Source organism: Protomyctophum bolini (assembly GCF_963924005.1).
Source record: "Protomyctophum bolini genome assembly, chromosome: 3".
Lineage (NCBI taxonomy): Eukaryota > Metazoa > Chordata > Actinopteri > Myctophiformes > Myctophidae > Protomyctophum > Protomyctophum bolini.
This window is the reverse complement of record NC_137864.1, coordinates 49671666-49689740: the sequence shown is the minus strand read 5'-3', so window position 1 is coordinate 49689740 and position 18075 is coordinate 49671666. Positions and strand designations below refer to the sequence as shown.

General features: G+C 44.5%; 1 protein-coding gene across 1 annotated transcript in view; it reads right to left on the bottom strand.

Annotated features, from left to right (window-relative positions):
• Positions 1 to 17511, bottom strand: part of mgat3b (beta-1,4-mannosyl-glycoprotein 4-beta-N-acetylglucosaminyltransferase b) — a gene marked incomplete at its 3' end in the record, with an annotated part of 92601 nt that extends 75090 nt beyond the window's left edge. The window contains exon 1 of the mRNA XM_080760084.1: positions 16754 to 17511. The remainder of the gene's footprint in view (positions 1 to 16753) is intronic.
• Positions 17512 to 18075: the final 564 nt, after the last annotated feature.

The window sequence follows — 18075 nt, the reverse complement described above, 5'->3', positions numbered from 1 at the left end:
TGCAGCGACACCTACACAGGTTTCCATTGTGTGCAGCTAGGAAATGGACCAAGGAACAACCAATAAAAGAGTGGCTTGCTAATGGGGACGGTGTCTGATTGCACAACCTTTACCAGAACAATGAGATGGCTAGTGGTGTGTAAATTCAGGACCTGACACCCCTTTGTGTGTCACCCCATTGGCTGGAAGACAAATAAGACAGCTTAGCATCCTCGATTAAGCATAACGGACAAAGGTCGCGTGTATATCACAGTGCGTGGAGCACAACACTAATGCCTAATTTATATCTCCTCGTCGATAATTGGAAATGACTGATTTTCAAGCCAACAGCGTGATATAATATATAGACACCGTACTTCTCCCAGACATTCCGGGAGTCTACATGAATATTGGTTCAACTCACAGAACAACTAAAATGCCCCCGCAGATTGCACAGAGATGGAACAATTGTCTTGTTTATCTGAATTTAGAGAGAATTCTTAAAATGTATCCTTGCTGATGAAGCACTACATTCTCACATCAGGCTGGGGAGAGAAAAGGAGCTGGTTGTAAAGTCAAGGAACAGGAACATGGATTAGAGCAGAGGTGTCATTTATCCCATTCTGACCTGAGATCAGATTCATACGAGGTTTCCACTGGACACACACTGGTCTGATTAACCCATTCTGACCTGAGATCAGATTAAAAAAATGTCAGTCGCTCTTCGTTTTTTCAAAAATAGCAGACCTACAAGCTCGTAGCGCGCCACCGAGTGGCGCGCTACGAGCTTGTAGATCTGCTATTTTTCAATAGCTAAAGCATAGCATGATGCCGACACCAAAATGGGTTCCCGGTCAGAATGGGTTATATTCCTTTCCCAAAGCCAATTTCATACAATAACCAAACTATTATGGATTAAACTATATAGACAACACTCAATGTGTAAAAACCATTAACCACATGAACCCTATAGTGTCCCGTGTGACGTGTAGTGAGCTGTCGATCTGCCATTTTCAACAAAGAAATCCGATCTAGAGGGATAAAGGTTTAGGGACCAAGCATGGAGCCCTGGGGAACCCAGTCAACGAAGTATAAAGGGTTTAAGTTGGGGTTAAAAGATACACTTACAGTACAGTGTTTGTTCAAAGACGAGCTAGACTTCGCCCGTGTATCCTGTTCAACCGTGTTAATGTGATACTTAATACATAATAGATTATATCAGAACGATCTGATGTCAGTGACAGGGAAAGGATTCTCCCTGCAAAGCGCTGCAGCTATTGATGACTTTCGTAGAATATTATGTATAGATTACTTTTTCGATGATAATTGAGGAGAGAGTTGTTTTAAATAGTTTCTAAAAGAAATGTTATGTGTCAAAGAATCAATTCAAAACATAAGCACTATTTTATACTAATTCGCACAATAGGCAAAAAATACTGAAAATAGCAGAGCTTTTTTTATTGTCTCCACCAGGCCGAACGCATGGGGAGAGAGCAATAATGTTGGTTCCTTCTTTTTCCTTGTATGAATTATGAACGTTATCTGCTTGACCCATACGTCACACACGTGGTGAATCGTGCATACGCCTTATTGATACCCCGATATCATCATCATCACCTTTATTTATACTTTAGAAATACAGTTGAGGGCAAGCCATCATTTTCAATGTAGCCGAGGTTACAATTCAGTCAAAACAATACATCAACACAACATAATACATCAGGATAAATTACAAAGGAACTTAAATGCAGAACAACCAGTAAAATAAATCAATTGAAGCGGGAGCAAATCACGGTGAAAAATGTTCTGGAGCATTCCTTTGAACTGACTGAAGGACTGAAGGATGGCAGGGAGCTCAGTTCTAACCCATTCTGACCCGAGATCAGATTCATACGAGGTTTCCACTGGACACACACTGGTCTGATTAACCCATTCTGACCTGAGATCAGATTCTAAAAAATGTCAGTCGTTCTTCGATTTTTCAAAAAATAGCAGACCTACAAGCTCGTAGCGCGCCACTCGGTGGCGCGCTATGAGCTTGTAGATCTGCTATTTTTCAATGGCTAAAGCATAACATGATGCTAACACCAAAATGGGTTCCCGTTCAGAATGGGTTAAGGAGTTTTGAAGTTCATTCCACGAGGTTGGGCCATTGACAGAAAGAGCTGTCTGAGCCTGAGGAACCTTCAGCCTTATATAAAATCACTGATAGGACGACTAATCGACTACTTTATCAGATGGCAGTTGGCACTCCTTTTTGGTCAACAAAAGAAACCCTGAATATATTGTATAAGGTGTGTTTATTTTAAATGACCAATAAACTTGAAACTTGAAAGATAGACTGACTGTCTGTGCACAATGATACGAGATGCATGTTCTATTCCTCATATCTTCTGGTCACGCCTTGTGTCCAATACTGTATAATATTGTCCAGGTGTGTATTAAACTTGAGAACTTGTCGCGTGATACTGCTGATATTTTTACTTTAAAGATTATTTTTTTGCTTTTTGCCTTATTGAAAGATTTTTACAGTATTATGACAGGAAAGGGGGAGAGAGAGATGGGTGGAAGACATGCTGCCAAGGTCGTCGGGATCGGGACTCGAACCCGCGACATGCCCTCAGGCTGGATTACCAGCCTAGGTGCCTGGCTGGCGCTGGACCGTGGCCCAGGCCGACCGCCGTTATTTTTTATCGTAATATGGGCTTCACTGCTGGTGTTTTTCACTAACCTCGACAGTCAACGTAGCTTCCTTTCGCGATCATTAACGTTAAAATCCTGCGTTCGTATTCATAATTATAATTAAAAAGATATATTCCAAAACCACCATCCAAAACAAACAACCAAAGAGCCACACAGAGGCTGCCATGATTCACCGCTGGAACGCATTGAGCCTCCATTTCCCAGAATTTGTTTTGGGCCTTTTTCCTCCGGTCACGTGATCCAAACATGTGACGTATCACGTTGTGTCCGAGCCACTGAGGGAAACCATGTATGTCTTAAAAGTTATTAAAAAAAATGGTTAATAAACCAAATAAAAATAAAGTCGGGTTTAGTGTGTTCAGCAGGGAAAGAAAGAGGTCTTTATCAATTAGGTCGGGAAAGTGTTAAAGAACTACATGGTTGGTAAACCAAAATCACAACAGTATGTAAAGCAACTTTGGGTACTGAGAGAAGCACTATATAAATATGATTAATATTTATTATCATCATCATTACAATCTTAGCATTTTGCCAATTATTTGGAGGCCACTTCCATTATCCTCACAGCCCTCCATTGGGTTTTTTTAGATGATTTTAGATGATGTGCTTAATGACCTCTGCTTTATTGATGTTAGTGTTGCCATGAGCCGTTTTATTGCGACACTGAATGGACTCAAGGATAGAGCTGCAAATGTTGAAGTATAATCTGCCTTTCTGGAACATCACGTATATTCCATCCACTTCTTTCTTTAAATCTGACTCACAGATCTTCTGGTCACATAATGTGACTTATAATACGTATACCGTCCGGTATACACACCGAGTTTGTAATAACGAGTAAGACGCGCAAACGCGGGAAGCGAACGCAGCTCGTACATATTTGGGTTTTGGACGTATAGCTGCTTTGGGGACTCCTTATATGGTGCCCCTTTTGTGCCCATATATGGAGCTGAGTGGACCTGGCCCCTTTTGTGCCCATATATGGAGCTGAGTGATTGCTGATGCAACACACTCCATATTTGGATAGCGGGACAGACAGACAGACAGACATGATCTGCTAGGTCTCATAGTAAGTGCTCACTGCGTTCGCAATAAAAGTGTAGAAACTTGAGTTGAAAATGGTTAAGTCGGTCTATGTGATAAATATTTAACCAATGAAAGGGATTACAAAAAGCTTGTGAATAAATATTCACTGGAAAGTATTAATGCTTTTGGACATGCACCCGACAGCGACAGTATGTTCTCTATGTTTTTTAATAAGCTTCAGAACGTGGCGTGTGATACTTGTGTCAACTTGCTCTCTGTGAGCTTTGCTGCTCGTAAATCAACTATAGGATCATCAGTCGTCGCCACTCTTAAAGTCGAGGAAAGCTCTTTAGGGGCCACAGCCGAGGATTACTTAATTCGAAACAACCATGATGCTATATCAAGATACTTTACAATGATTTCCACTCTAAGTGATTATTGTAAGCTGTAAGCCGTCTCTGGCTTCTTGTGCTTCCGTCTGTAAGGGGGCACGGTGTTTGTGGAAAGCTTCAAACGGCACAAACAATGCAATCAAGAGGGACGAACACGCTGTAAGGAAACACACACACACACACACGCACACCAACCCCCTAGGCTACAAATAACGTGACCAGTCCACAGAAACTACCCAATATCCAGCTTTTGGGCCTCCAAGGGCTCTGCACATGCAGTGTGTGTTTAACAGGCACGAGGCCACTTCCCTAGATGAGATTCGCTGCTGCATGAGGATAATCCTGATGAAAATGTCTTTGCTCTTCCTCCCCTTGCACTCATTCTCCCTCCCATCCATCCATCCATCCAGCCAGCCAGAGACAGGCAGTTGGCAGAAGAAGAAACAGCGGTCGACTTCCATCTTCCTCCTGCCATTCACTTCGTCACCTCTATATAATGTGTGTGTGTGTGTGTGTTCTCTGCGTGAGAACACACCAACTCGTACTTCGTCATATCATACGGTGGTGTCACCCGTCGAGAATTCCGTGGAAGCTTTTCACTCATCAGTTCACTGATCACTGTGAAGTCTAAACTAGCCATGACGCATCGTTACAAGCAGAACTGCAGTGAATCACTGAGCTGCTTGCTTTCATCATGAATCCACCCCCGTTCCTCCTCATTTTGCACCATATCTTGCACTCTGTCCTTACTACTCACACATGCTTTCTCCTTCACACTCTCTCTAGCTGTCTCCTAAAAGAGATAGAAATGTGTGTGCATGGTGTTCCAGAAATGTACAGTATTTAGGAACTCAGCAGACACCCTAATATCCACAGAGACTAGTATACAAATAGCAAGATCAGAGTAAATGGCAGGAATTTGTCAAACACCATAAATGGTCACATAAAGAATACAAATAAAAAAAAGTGAAGTATTACAAAAACATGTGCTGTGATGCGGTACGTTGACCTTGTAACAAATTTTGTATGTCACCATTACACAACAAAGTGTATATTATAATACATTAGGTATAATACAGGGTTGGCAGCAGTGGCTTAGCGGTAGAGTGTGCTAGTGTCCACTAGTGTCCAAGTGTGCTTGAGCAAGACTCTGAACCCCCTAATAGCTCCCCATGTGCCTTGTATGGTTACCTCCGCCATCGGTGTATGAATGCATGTGTGAATGTAATGCACAATCTATGTAAAGTGCTTTGGATAAAAGCACTATTAATGAATTGCATTTTTATAGCGCTTTTCCAAGCGCTCAAAGTGCTTTACAATGGTTCATTCATTCATACATTGGGAGGTGAAGCGGCGAACAGTCGACGCCAGCGTCCTCACTTCCCACCCCCAATCCAACCCTTGATGCTGAGTGTCAAGCAGGGAGGCACTGGGTCCCATTATTTACAGTCTTTGGTATGACCCGGCCGGGGATCGAACCCCGACCTCCCAGTCTCAGGGCGGACACTCTAACCACAAGGCCACTGAGCTGGTAAATGCACCATTTACCATTTACTCTATTATAAAAATCTATTCCCATGTTTAATAAAACAAACCGCTTCTTGATGTTTTTGATTAGTTGGTTATTTGGCTCTAAATGGCTGTTTAGATATGGTTATAATTTAGTTTAATTTGGTTAATTGCCCATCCTGCATAGTATTATGTAATGTATTATCAGTATCACTAACTTATAATAAAGTAACGTAATGGGAAATGAGCAATCATTAGGGGCATATCTTGTGCAAATATATGTTTAACCCATTCTGAACGGGAACCCATGTTGGTGCTGGCATCATGTTATGCTTTAGCTATTGAAAAATAGCAGATCTACAAGCTCATAGCGCGCCACCGAGTGGCGCGCTACGAGCTTGTAGGTCTGCTATTTTTTGAAAAATCGAAGAGCGACTGACATTTTTTTAATCTGATCTCAGGTCAGAATGGGTTAATCAGACCAGTGTGTGTCCAGTGGAAACCTCGTATGAATCTGATCTCAGGTCAGAATGGGTTAATAAAACAAACCGCTTCTTGATGTTTTTGATTAGTTAGGTTATTGGCTCTAAATGGCTGTTTCGATATGGTTAATTTGGTTTAATTTGGTTAATTGCCCATCCTGCATAGTATTATGTAATGTATTATCAGTATCACTAACTTATAATAAAGTAACGTAATGGGAAATGAGCAATCATTAGGGGCATATCTTATATATATCAAATATATGTTTTAAAAAAAAGTGATATAAATCTAGTCTACTAATTCATACTAACTTTCAAAACAAATGCTATAGTAGAACCAATCGAAAAACAAGAAGGACAAAAAAACCTAAAGCTTCTCTCCTTTCACAATCCTTTGGACCACAGCATGCGGATGCAGTGTTCTTGTACACATGCAGCATGCTGTGTTTTTTAAATCTCTCTCCTTGTGACAGACAGGCAGCCTTATACATAGAATAATGCTGAGGAACAGCCTTGGAGGACCAAGGGCATGCCACGGATGATCGCTCAAAACTGATTGTTTAGTATCATTCTGAGATAAGTTTTTCTAAGTAACCAGACATCTTTGTAAAGCAACAACTCAAATTGTGTTCAGCGTAGCGTGAAGGCTGTCCATGAAAAAAAAGAAATCACGCGCACGTATACGCACACACACAGCATCCCCGGTGATGTGATGTCATGAGGATCTTCTCACTTCATCGCATTTATCACCCTGTAAAGCCACTCACACCTCGGTGGTCCTGCATGTATCATGTTTACCAGCATGCACAAAACTGCTATAAAAGGTAACAGAGGGGAGAAAATAATATGAGTTCATCCCTATATGAACTCATATTATTTTGTCATAAACTGTCATAAACAGTCATAAACTGAGCAACAAAAGTCACTGTAGATTCCCCAAGACCCCCCTCTTCTCTGAACACGAATCCCTGCCACCAGGAAGGAGAGGCCGTTTGCCATGGTGCAATTCAAACCACTTGTTCCAGCCTCCTTCACGCTGCGGAGCTCTGATGCTAAGGGCTGTATTTTGCGTGTCTTAAGTACCAGGTCTTATTACTTCACTTAAGACCTGGAGGAGTGATCAATGCCATTTGGCTATTCTGAGTGGCCAAAGAGCATTGACCACGCCTCCAGGTCTTAAGTTAAGTAATAAGACCTGGTACTTAAGACATGCAAAATACAGCTTTGCGTGTCTTAAGTACCAGGTCTTATTCCCTAACTTGAGTAAACTAAAGACCTGGAGGCGTGATCAATGCCATTTGGCTATTCTGAGTGGCCAAAGAGCATTGACCACGCCTCCAGGTCTTAAATTAAGTAATAAGACCTGGTACTTAAGACACGCAAAATACAGCCCTAAATCTCTTAGCGCAATAAAGCAATGAATGTGCAGTAAATACACAACACAAGCAATTTAGCACTTACATTCTTTACGGTATATTTTTTAACCACTTAAGACGCAGCGATTCCCAATCTACAGTATGGGCCCCCCTTTCTTGGCAAAGAGCGACTGTACGCTAGTAACATTACAAATAATGTAAAAAAATATATACCGTATACAAAAATAAATCATGGTATATTTATTTTTCTTTGAAACCTTGAAAATGTTGTTTTCATTGGGATAACAAATAAATAGGAACTTAAGTAGGCCTATAATGTTCTCTGAAAATGCATGTGGCCCAAAAATCAGATGGGTGGGCTCAAACATCAGATGGGTGGGCTCAAACATCAGATGGGTGGGCTCAAACATCAGATGGGTGGGCTCAAACATCAGATGGGTGGGCTCAAACATCAGATGGGTGGGCTCAAACATCAGATGGGTGGGCTCAAACATCAGATGGGTGGGCTCAAACATCAGATGGGTGGGCTCAAACATCAGATGGGTGGGCTCAAACATCAGATGGGTGGGCTCAAACATCAGATGGGTGGGCTCAAACATCAGATGGGTGGGCTCAAACATCAGATGGGTGGGCTCAAACATCAGATGGGTGGGCTCAAACATCAGATGGGTGGGCCCAAACATCAGATGGGTGGGCCCAAACATCAGATGGGTGGGCCCAAACATCAGATGGGTGGGCTCAAACATCAGATGGGTGGGCTCAAACATCAGATGGGTGGGCTCAAACATCAGATGGGTGGGCTCAAACATCAGATGGGTGGGCTCAAACATCAGATGGGTGGGCTCAAACATCAGATGGGTGGGCTCAAACATCAGATGGGTGGGCTCAAACATCAGATGGGTGGGCTCAAACATCAGATGGGTGGGCTCAAACATCAGATGGGTGGGCTCAAACATCAGATGGGTGGGCTCAAACATCAGATGGGTGGGCTCAAACATCAGATGGGTGGGCTCAGACATCAGATGGGTGGGCTCAGACATCAGATGGGTGGGCTCAAACATCAGATGGGTGGCCCGTGAGCGCTTTCATGATTTGAACCCATTAAAACCGGGGAAAACTAGCAAAGCATCACGTGTCATTTTAGATTTTAGATACAGTAGGAAGCCACAAATCTTGACTTCTGGGGGGGGGTCCCTGACTCCCTGACACAAAACATTTTCAGATGGCCAAATATCATTTTGGGAGTCCTTCTTGGCACAAAAACTTACAATTTAGAGGGCATGAGTAGAATCCTACGGTCTTAATGTGTCCGGGTAGCTCAGACAGTCGGTAGAGTTCTCGGGCTCCATTTTCGTCACCGCTAAACCTCATATCCCTAAATTTATTTGCCTTTTTTTTTTTAAACATTTTTGAATAGTTCAACTATAGCCAATCTACATTGACACGTTGTGAGCTTGTAGACTGTGGCCATTTGATCAATAAAAAAATGTTTTGCAAAAAAGTAAAAAAAAAAAGGCAAAGAAGTTTAGGGATAAGGGGCTTAGCGGTGACGAAAATGGAGCCCCTCGTCTTTTGGACCACAAATGTATGGGTTCGATCCCAGGCACCGCCAACGCAGTGTTACGGCATGGGTGTTGCAAGTCGTGCGGGAAGTACTGAGAGCTGATGGTACGTGTGGCGCTCCACCTCAGCAATCCATCTCCCAGGGGTCTAACGCACTGTAACAGGGACAGACTCCTGGCGGCGGCGGCGGCGGTGGCTCAGGGGTAGAGTGCCTGGATGGGAACCGCAAGGTTGCCAGTTCAAACCCGGGCTCCCCCAGAGTTACTGTCGAAGTGTCCTTGAGCAAGACACTGAACCCCTAATTGCTCCCGATGTGCTAGTTGGTGCCTTGCATGGTTTCCGCTGCCATCGGTGTATGAATGGGTGAATGTAATGCACAATCTATGTAAAGCGCCTTGGATAAAGGCGCTATATAAATGCACCATTTACCATTTACCAGCTGATACCGACAATAAGCCATTCTAGACCTACTTCTTCTAAGGTCTTAAGTCTTAATGGGTTAAAGTGGGTGAACAAACATCTGCCCTTTATACACGAATAGAGAAAATATCCGATCTACAAGCTCAAATAGGGACGCCACGTTGAAAGTGTTTAAGTCGATGTGTTGTCAATTTAAAGTGTTTTAGTCAAGAGTCTCGTTTTGAGATGCTTATGGTTTTATGTGAAGCAACCGTTTAGCGTCGTGTCAAAACCTTCTTCTGTTTTTGTTTGATGTTGATGTTTTATTATGTGAAGTACTGTGAGCACAGTGTCGAAGACAAATTCTCCCTTGGGGACAACAAAGTTTACACCCTCTCTCTTTCACAAAATATATTGAAACAAAGAGCGCGTGTTCCTCATGTCACATGAAGCAACCATCACAGAGAAGAACACAACATTGATTTCGCAAAACATTTCTCACACCCCTCCTGTGTGGTCAAATGTTAAGTAACCCATCTACTACTTGAAGGCCCACTAAAAACAAACGGTACAAATGATTAAGGCCATAATAATTATTATTATATGACTCAAGTCTGCCTTATGTTAGCGTCATCCAGCTGCACTGTATAGTGGTACGCCCCGGCACTGTATAGCCTACATAAACACACATGCTGGGTTGAGCACAGGTCAGGGCCATTTTCTATTCTCCGCTGGAGGGGTTCCCGCACGGGGCACAGCGGGGCACAGCGGGACATAGCTGTAGGGTGACAGTGAGGTGACAGAGGGGGGGAGAGGGGGAAAAAATGATGAAAGAAGCGAGAGTGTTCCTCAACGACAGGCAGTTTCTATTTTGGCCTGGTAGTAAACTCTGCTTGGCCTTGTGACAAGAACCTTTACACAGTAGCTACAGAGAGAGAGAGAGAGAGAGAGGGGGGGAGAGAGGAGTGATGACAGGGTGGGGGGGGGGGGGGATGGAACAACTGCGTTATTTAGAAAAGGGGGGAGCACGCCGAACGGCTGTGAAAGGCAGAGTGCGGGGAACGGAAGGGAACAAGTGTGTGTATGCTTTTTTTACACTGACAAAATGCACAAACCAATGACCATCCCTGTGAAATTTACCTCAGTGATTCTCAAACCATTTCATTTCATGGAGGACCTCGGTTTGCCATGCATTACAGGCCACGAACCACCATAACCAGCAAATGAACCATATGGCTTAGCTATGGACCCCCTGGAACGTCTTCCAAGACCCCACCACTGATTTACGTGCACATGAACAAGGCAGGTGTGCCTGCCAACAGTAAGGCTTTCAGTCTGACTGGCTTGAAGCAGGCGCACATCACTTCCACCCAGCCAAAGGGAGAGGGGGACAGTGAGTAGTAGACCAGTGATTTCAAACCTGTGGGTACAGTTTGAATCAAGTTCTCTTTTGTGTGAGAATATAGTGGATAAATGAGAATAATAGTAGATAAATGGTGCAGCATAAAGTGGGCTCGCAGCGAGCCCACAATAATGTGAATGTGCAAAAGGCATACATATGCACAAGACGCGAGGGTGGAGCAGTGAGGAGAAGGTGCCAAGTTATTTGACAAAAAAATATTTCTTGACATTCCACTCACTGACAAACAGCAGCAGTCTATTCCAAGCTCCATTCTACCCCTCTCTCTGTATACAGCAGAGCCAGACATACCCTGACACACTAGAGAATCCATACTTTATCCTCCTCACAATGGTTGTCCTCTCAAGAGACCCTGACCCAGTGTGCATGCACTGCATGTCTGTGTACTGTACGTTATCCCAGTGACTAAGTATCATCAGACAAAAAGGTGATGCTCGGCTTGATGCATGTCGTCTGCCTGAAAACAAGCAACACCCTTGTAGGTCAGAAGCTTTTCTTTTACCTTCACGATACAGTTTAGGGCTGGCCCAAAGCAGGCCTGAACGTTCATTCATTATATTGACATTCAGATGTCAGATATGTGCTTATTTACTTATTTTCTGGGTCGCGACTCGCAGGGGGGGGGGGGGGGGGGGGGGGGGGGGATACAGAAACGGTCTTGTGTGCGTGCACGTATGCGTGTTGTTGTCGTGCAAATGACAGTAGTAGTATGATACAGTAGGCAGGCTCTGGACCAGATCTGAGCACAGAGCAGTAAATAGAATAGCACACACCTACACCTATCCTTTCACTGAGGGCTGATATTGTGCTTCTGCAGGGTTCACCATTATGTAACTTAACCACAGAGGGATTCCTGAGCACAAGACCCTTGTATGCCTTACTCCTTTATAGTGCTGCAAGAAAGGTTGTTTGCAAATTGCAAGCGTACCCTAAACACTAGTAACCACATAACCACGGTGAGTCTGACTATATGCGAGCTTCCTTCCAGTCAAACTAGAACAGGAGAAACACTCACACTGCTTGTCTTGTGTCATGCTGGAGGAGAGTATTTTTAGCTATGCTGCCGGACGCAATAGGTGAATGGCGGTGGAACTTTGAACAATTTCGGGCCTCCCATCTAATGAGGACTCTGAACAATCAGAACAAGCAGTGGAGGAAGACACACACACACACACACACACACACACACACACACACACACACACACACACACACACACACACACACACTCGCCCCCACCTCAACCCTTCCTTTCTCCACTCTCGGCTCTCTCTTCAGGCAGAGGATCTCTAACGTGCGTGGGCAGACTCAGAGGGGTGAATGTTACGCTGATGGGAGCGAGAGAGACACCGAGAGCGAGAGAGAAAGGGAGACACAGCAAGAGAAACAGAGAATGAGGATTTCATTTTTTGAGAAAGTGCAGTGTCTCTATGTGTGCCTTGCTCTCTCCCAAACTTGGAGCTGTGTGTGTACTCCTGACAGATGCCAGAGCAGAGGTGGAACATAGCTTTATTCCCAGCAGCAGCAGGCCGTTAGTCTTAATGTTACCTTTAGGGGGAGCTGTAGGGACCAACACATCCTGGACACTTAACCAATTAAGCATTGTATACTTTCTTAAGTTCCTTCTCCTTGTACAATGAATAGCAAAAATAGTTGTTGTCAGAGCTGCTAATTCATGTTTGTAAAAACAGATGTCAGGTTGAAAGTGGTTACATGACAAATAGGATATGGAAAATGGCAGTCATTAGGGAACAAAGCATCAGAAAATCAGAACACCGGATAATTAAGGGGTGAAAGGGATTCGTTCAGAAACTGTGATCAAAATACTAATCTTTAGCAAATAAATAAACAGACTTTGTTCCAAATCCCCAGCTGACCCATATCTACAGTTCCACTCCACTCCATTATCAACTGTGATTGGTTGGCGAGTATTGGGGCTCCTGAACATTATTCTGGCACAGTATACTTGCAGTCTGTCCACTTGCACTGGAATAATGCTGAATGCATTGCTGCTAAACGCAACACCATCGAGATAGTGGAATTTACACTGGCCTTGGGCCAAATAATGTCTCCATGATGGAATTTAATTATTTTATATATTTCTTATTATCAGGACTAGATAACAACACCATGGAAGACAATTTATAAATGTGATGGCTTGGGAAGTACAGCAATTACTTGCATATGTGGAAATGTTTGTATATTAAAAAAGAAAAAATAATCAGATTTGTGGTTCGAGTCGCTATAATATCTCAGTATCAGTTCTAAGATTTTTGTGGACTGGTCACGTAGGCTGTGTGTGTATGTGTGTGTGTGTGTGTGTGCGTGTGCGTGTGTGTGCGGACACGCATAATATGCATGTGTGTTGCATGTGATCAAATCGATCGATATCAAGTAAATCCAAGAGACAAATCTCAAATCCCACACGTCATTGTGACTCATTATTTTCGAATTCGCATTGTTCCTAAAGGGCCTTGCAAACGGGGAGCGATAAAACGTGCGGAGCGACAACGCAAGCGTATTATTTACATGAGCGCGGTCCCATGAATTTGTTGCACGCGTGCTCGTTCCGTGCACACGCCCGCGACTCACCAGAGCTGGATTCTGTTTAGCTTCTTTTTTTTTACACTTTTACACCCTCTTCAACAGACCTGGAGGAGACCTGTGTTGATCCAGGCAACAACAACGCCTGCATTCCTCGCTTCACCCTTTACTCTGGGGCTGGCACACTCCCACCACTCCCAGTCCCATCAATGTCCCCCAACAGACTGCCCTACGGACAACAGGACTGCACATAAAGAAGTCAAGGGAGAAAAAAAAAAACACACTGCTCACAATTGCCAATGCCATCTAATGAATTGTGTCCTTTTTTCACATGACCGGTGAGCAGTGTCCCACCCTATAGTGAAAGGTTCGGCTGCCTGAGGTGAAGTAGGTCATCTTTCACCAGGAGGATTGTGCAAAAACAGGACGCTGACATGGGACAGGAAGAGAGACAGAGGACTCTGCTCCACTCTGTCCCGCTTTCACCTCTGGCAATACTAACGAGCAGCCTCACTGTGCCAGAAAAGCCATTTGTGTCTGTCTTGCAATTTGAGTCGCAGGCACTGAAAAGAGCAAGCGGACTGTAAAGTGTGTGTGTGTGTGTGTGTGTGTGTGTGTGTGTGTGTGTGTGTGTGTGTGAGAGAGAGAAACGAGAGACAGAGATGCAGCAAGAAAGAACTAGAGAATGACCAAGGGTGCGGTGCTCAGTAACAAAACAATAAAATGTACGATGAAGCCTAATTTATTCTCTGACGTACAACGAACTATATAAATACAGCTTAAGGTAGTGTGAAGGAAAGAGGTGAGAAGCATGAGAAGGGAGAGCAAGAGTGTGTGAGATGAGAGAGAGAGAGAGATATATATGAATGTACTACAAATCTAATCTGGCAAAAGTACTGGGCTTCAGATGCAGGGCTCAGGTGGGTCTCTGGAGTACATGCACGCACACAGCCATGCACGCACGCACACACTTTCAAAAGGAATGACTGGATAACACTCAATTCTCATCCTTGTTGCGCCAAAAGCCCACTCTTTCTTTCTACATTTTTTTCCCCCTATGGGTCTCTCCCATCCACGCATCATTTCAGCAAAGAGAGTGCTTTGCCTCTCAAGATTCAATTTCAAATCCATGGCCATTGCACAGTATACCAGCACCCTTCCTTACAAACGCCTCTTCTTGCCCTTGCTTATAATGTGTCACATCCTGATGCTGCCTTGCTGATTTGGGCTGTTGGTCCAACATCACTTGCAGAAAGCCCCAATAGTAACCCCCTCTTCCTACTCCACCCAACCCCTTACAGAGCATCAGTGATGCCCAAAACTAGCACAAGGATCCTGTCAAATGTAACCAAATGGTCCATTTGGTTACATTTGTACACGCTCAGATACATTTTAACCCATTCTGAACGGGAACCCATGTTGGTGTTAGCATCATGTTATGCTTTAACTATTGAAAAATAGCAGATCTACAAGCTCATAGCGCGCCACCGAGTGGCGCGCTACGAGCTTGTAGGTCTGCTATTTTTTGAAAAATCGAAGAACGACTGACATTTTTAGAATCTGATCTCAGGTCAGAATGAGGTTAATCAGACCAGTGTGTGTCCAGTGGAAACCTCGTATGAATCTGATCTCAGGTCAGAATGGGTTAACATGAAGGACTTTACCCCTCACTCATTATTTCCACAGTGCAACAGAACAATCAGAATGTTCTGGAGTCAGGGGGGATCAAGCAACATTATCACTCCCTTGAGAACAGACTAATTCCCCCGTACCAATAATTACCCTCGACATGCATCTTACCAGAAGCTACTCAACATTATTTATTATCTCCCCAACCAAGGTTGGCTTTAAATTAAACCACCAATCTGATATTAGCATCCTTAGCCATATGGGGCTCCGATCAATACCTGACCCCTGATCAGCGGGGCCAGGAACCAGGCGTAACCCCCGTGGGGAAAGGAAAATAAGATCCAGTGAGCTGCAGGGCAAACTGTAGGTTTTTGACTATAGCTTTTGAATAGAGATGAGATGAAAGTGGGCTTTGTCTGGGGAAGGGCCCGGCATCCACTGCATACAGAATGGGAATGATTCAGTCTGTGGGAGTCTGTAGGTGAGTTAACCCATTCTGAACGGGAACCCATGTTGGTGTTAGCATCATGTTATGCTTTAGCTATTGAAAAATAGCAGATCTACAAGCTCATAGCGCGCCACCGAGTGGCGCGCTACGAGCTTGTAGGTCTGCTATTTTTGAAAAATCGAAGAACGACTGACATTTTTAGAATCTGATCTCAGGTCAGAATGGGTTAATCAGACCAGTGCGTGTCCAGTGGAAACCTCGTATGAATCTGATCTCAGGTCAGAATGGGTTAATCAGACCAGTGTGTGTCCAGTGGAAACCTCGTATGAATCTGATCTCAGGTCAGAATGGGTTAACATGTAAACTAGGGCTATCCCCTGGGCTGATGTATGTGGCCACTGAATGAAAAACACAAAGAAGCCCAGGGCCGTCAACTCACATTTGTCTGGGAGGAGATGACATGCAAAAATAATGAGGGTTTGGCGGCTGAATAAATCATTCAAGTAAGCTTATAGACGGGGGAGAAAGCCAGAGCTTACACACACACACACACACACACACATGTATTACTGCAGCCTATAGTTGATTACTGGTTTGGATTTTGACAACAAGTAATTGAGAAAATAATATGGAGCTTGGTGGTGGTGGTCCCATGCTATATTCCAGTAATTCCACGGCTGTGGTATCATGGCATTGGCTGTAAACTAAAGAGTAACATGATGTGTTAATTTATTTTGGTTTAGCTTTGTACACTCAAGTATTTCACCAGCATATAATATGCCCCAGAGGGACCTCATGACAAATCCACTGGAACTGGTAGACCAGCTGAATTGGCTAATCATGGAATACTACTTTATAGGCAAGAGAGATCATTAAAGACATCACAAGCCTAGAGTAGATGTGCAGATTTGAATAGAAGCCATTGGGATAGCATTTCACTCAGGGCTCTATAGTCTGTCTAAATCACGGTATAGTGGCAGTGGACCCCAGCTGCATCTGAACAATAGCCTGATAGTTAGGCTTGAATTTATGGCCAAAGACCACACATCATTTCACCACACGTTTGTGACATAGTATAATAAACAACTTAATTAAAGCGATCCGCATCTCTCTCACACACATGCTACCCGCGCTACATTGCAGTCACACATACAAAGTGCAATGGCAGAGATTCGCACGGCACAAGCCCCCTCGTTTTCCACATCCAACACACACACACACACACACACACACACACACGCACACACACGCACTCACACGCACGCACACAACCCATCTCTTACCCATCGCCTGTGTTGAGCGTCCTTTAGAGGTTCATGTTGGATTCGAGCCGTTGTGATGGTCGTGTACTTCAGCAGATGATCGGCTGCTATGCCATTCCGAGTCGCCCTGAGTCCCGACGATGCTCAAGTCTCGGTGCGTTGACGTTTGATAACCGGGCCGGGGTCAGTCATCCCACCGCAGCAGCACTCACTGCGATGAAGTCGGCTCTCTGGTGTTGTGCTGTGCTGTGCGGCCGCAGTGTGTAGCTCTCTCCCCGTTTATTCCGCCAGATGAGAGACGATTATTTGTTTTTGTTTTGCAGAGACTCGGTTCCGTTGAACGAACGGTCCACCGTCCACGGTCTAATAGGTCTACAGTGGACTCGTAGCAGCAGCAGCGCGTTCAGGTTCAACAAATAGCCTCGGTCTTGTTTATCCTAACGAGCACACGGCACAGCATTCTCTTGGACCGAGAGGGGAAACCAAACGATGTGTCGCCGGTGCGCCGAGTCGCCATCATCGGTCAGACCGGATCCATCGCAGCCGGTCGAGATGTGCTCATTGTGATGAAGAGGTGCAACGGGAAAGCGTTGCTAGTATCGTCCCCCCTACTACACCGTGTTTGACGTTTTTATGAGCAGCCTGTCGCCACCCCCCTGCTCGATCGTCCTCTCTCGCTCTCCGTGTGTGTGTGTGTGTGCGCGTGTGTGTGTACGTACAGCGCGCGTGCGTGTGTGATGCGGCAGCCTCTATTCTCTCTCTATCCTCCTCCAACAGCCTTTCTGCAACCAAACCAATGTGACGACTTTTCCGCTCATATCAAAATAAGACCCCCCCTCCCTCCACTCTCCCCTCACCCTCACTTATTTTCAGGCTAACCTCTGGCTCTGAGTCTGGTGGTGGGGCAACAACAAGAAGAAGGGGGTAGAGAGAGAGAGAGAGAGAGAGAGAGAGAGAGGAGGGACCGCAGGAGATTACAGCTCCTCCCCGTTATAGTGCTTATCAGTGGGGCGCGCCAGCAGCCGCGATGGGGGCGACCATGGCAGGGGGAACACTGAACACTGACTGACTGGAGAATGGAGGCGAAATTGCAGAGAGATAGAAATAGAGAAATGGTCTTGAGACGAGAGGGATGGGGGAACTTTTAAGTAGGCCGCCTATACTGCTAGCAATATTAAACTGCAGATTGTTGTGTACAATTTTGTTTTTTTATTTCAGTTTATTTATCTCCAAGACCACATTAATGTGAAGTTTAGAATTAGATTAAGTTAAGTATTATTTGTAGTTGCATGCAAGTTGCATGTAACCTGGCAGTGGCAGGCTGGCACAGCCAATGATGAGCA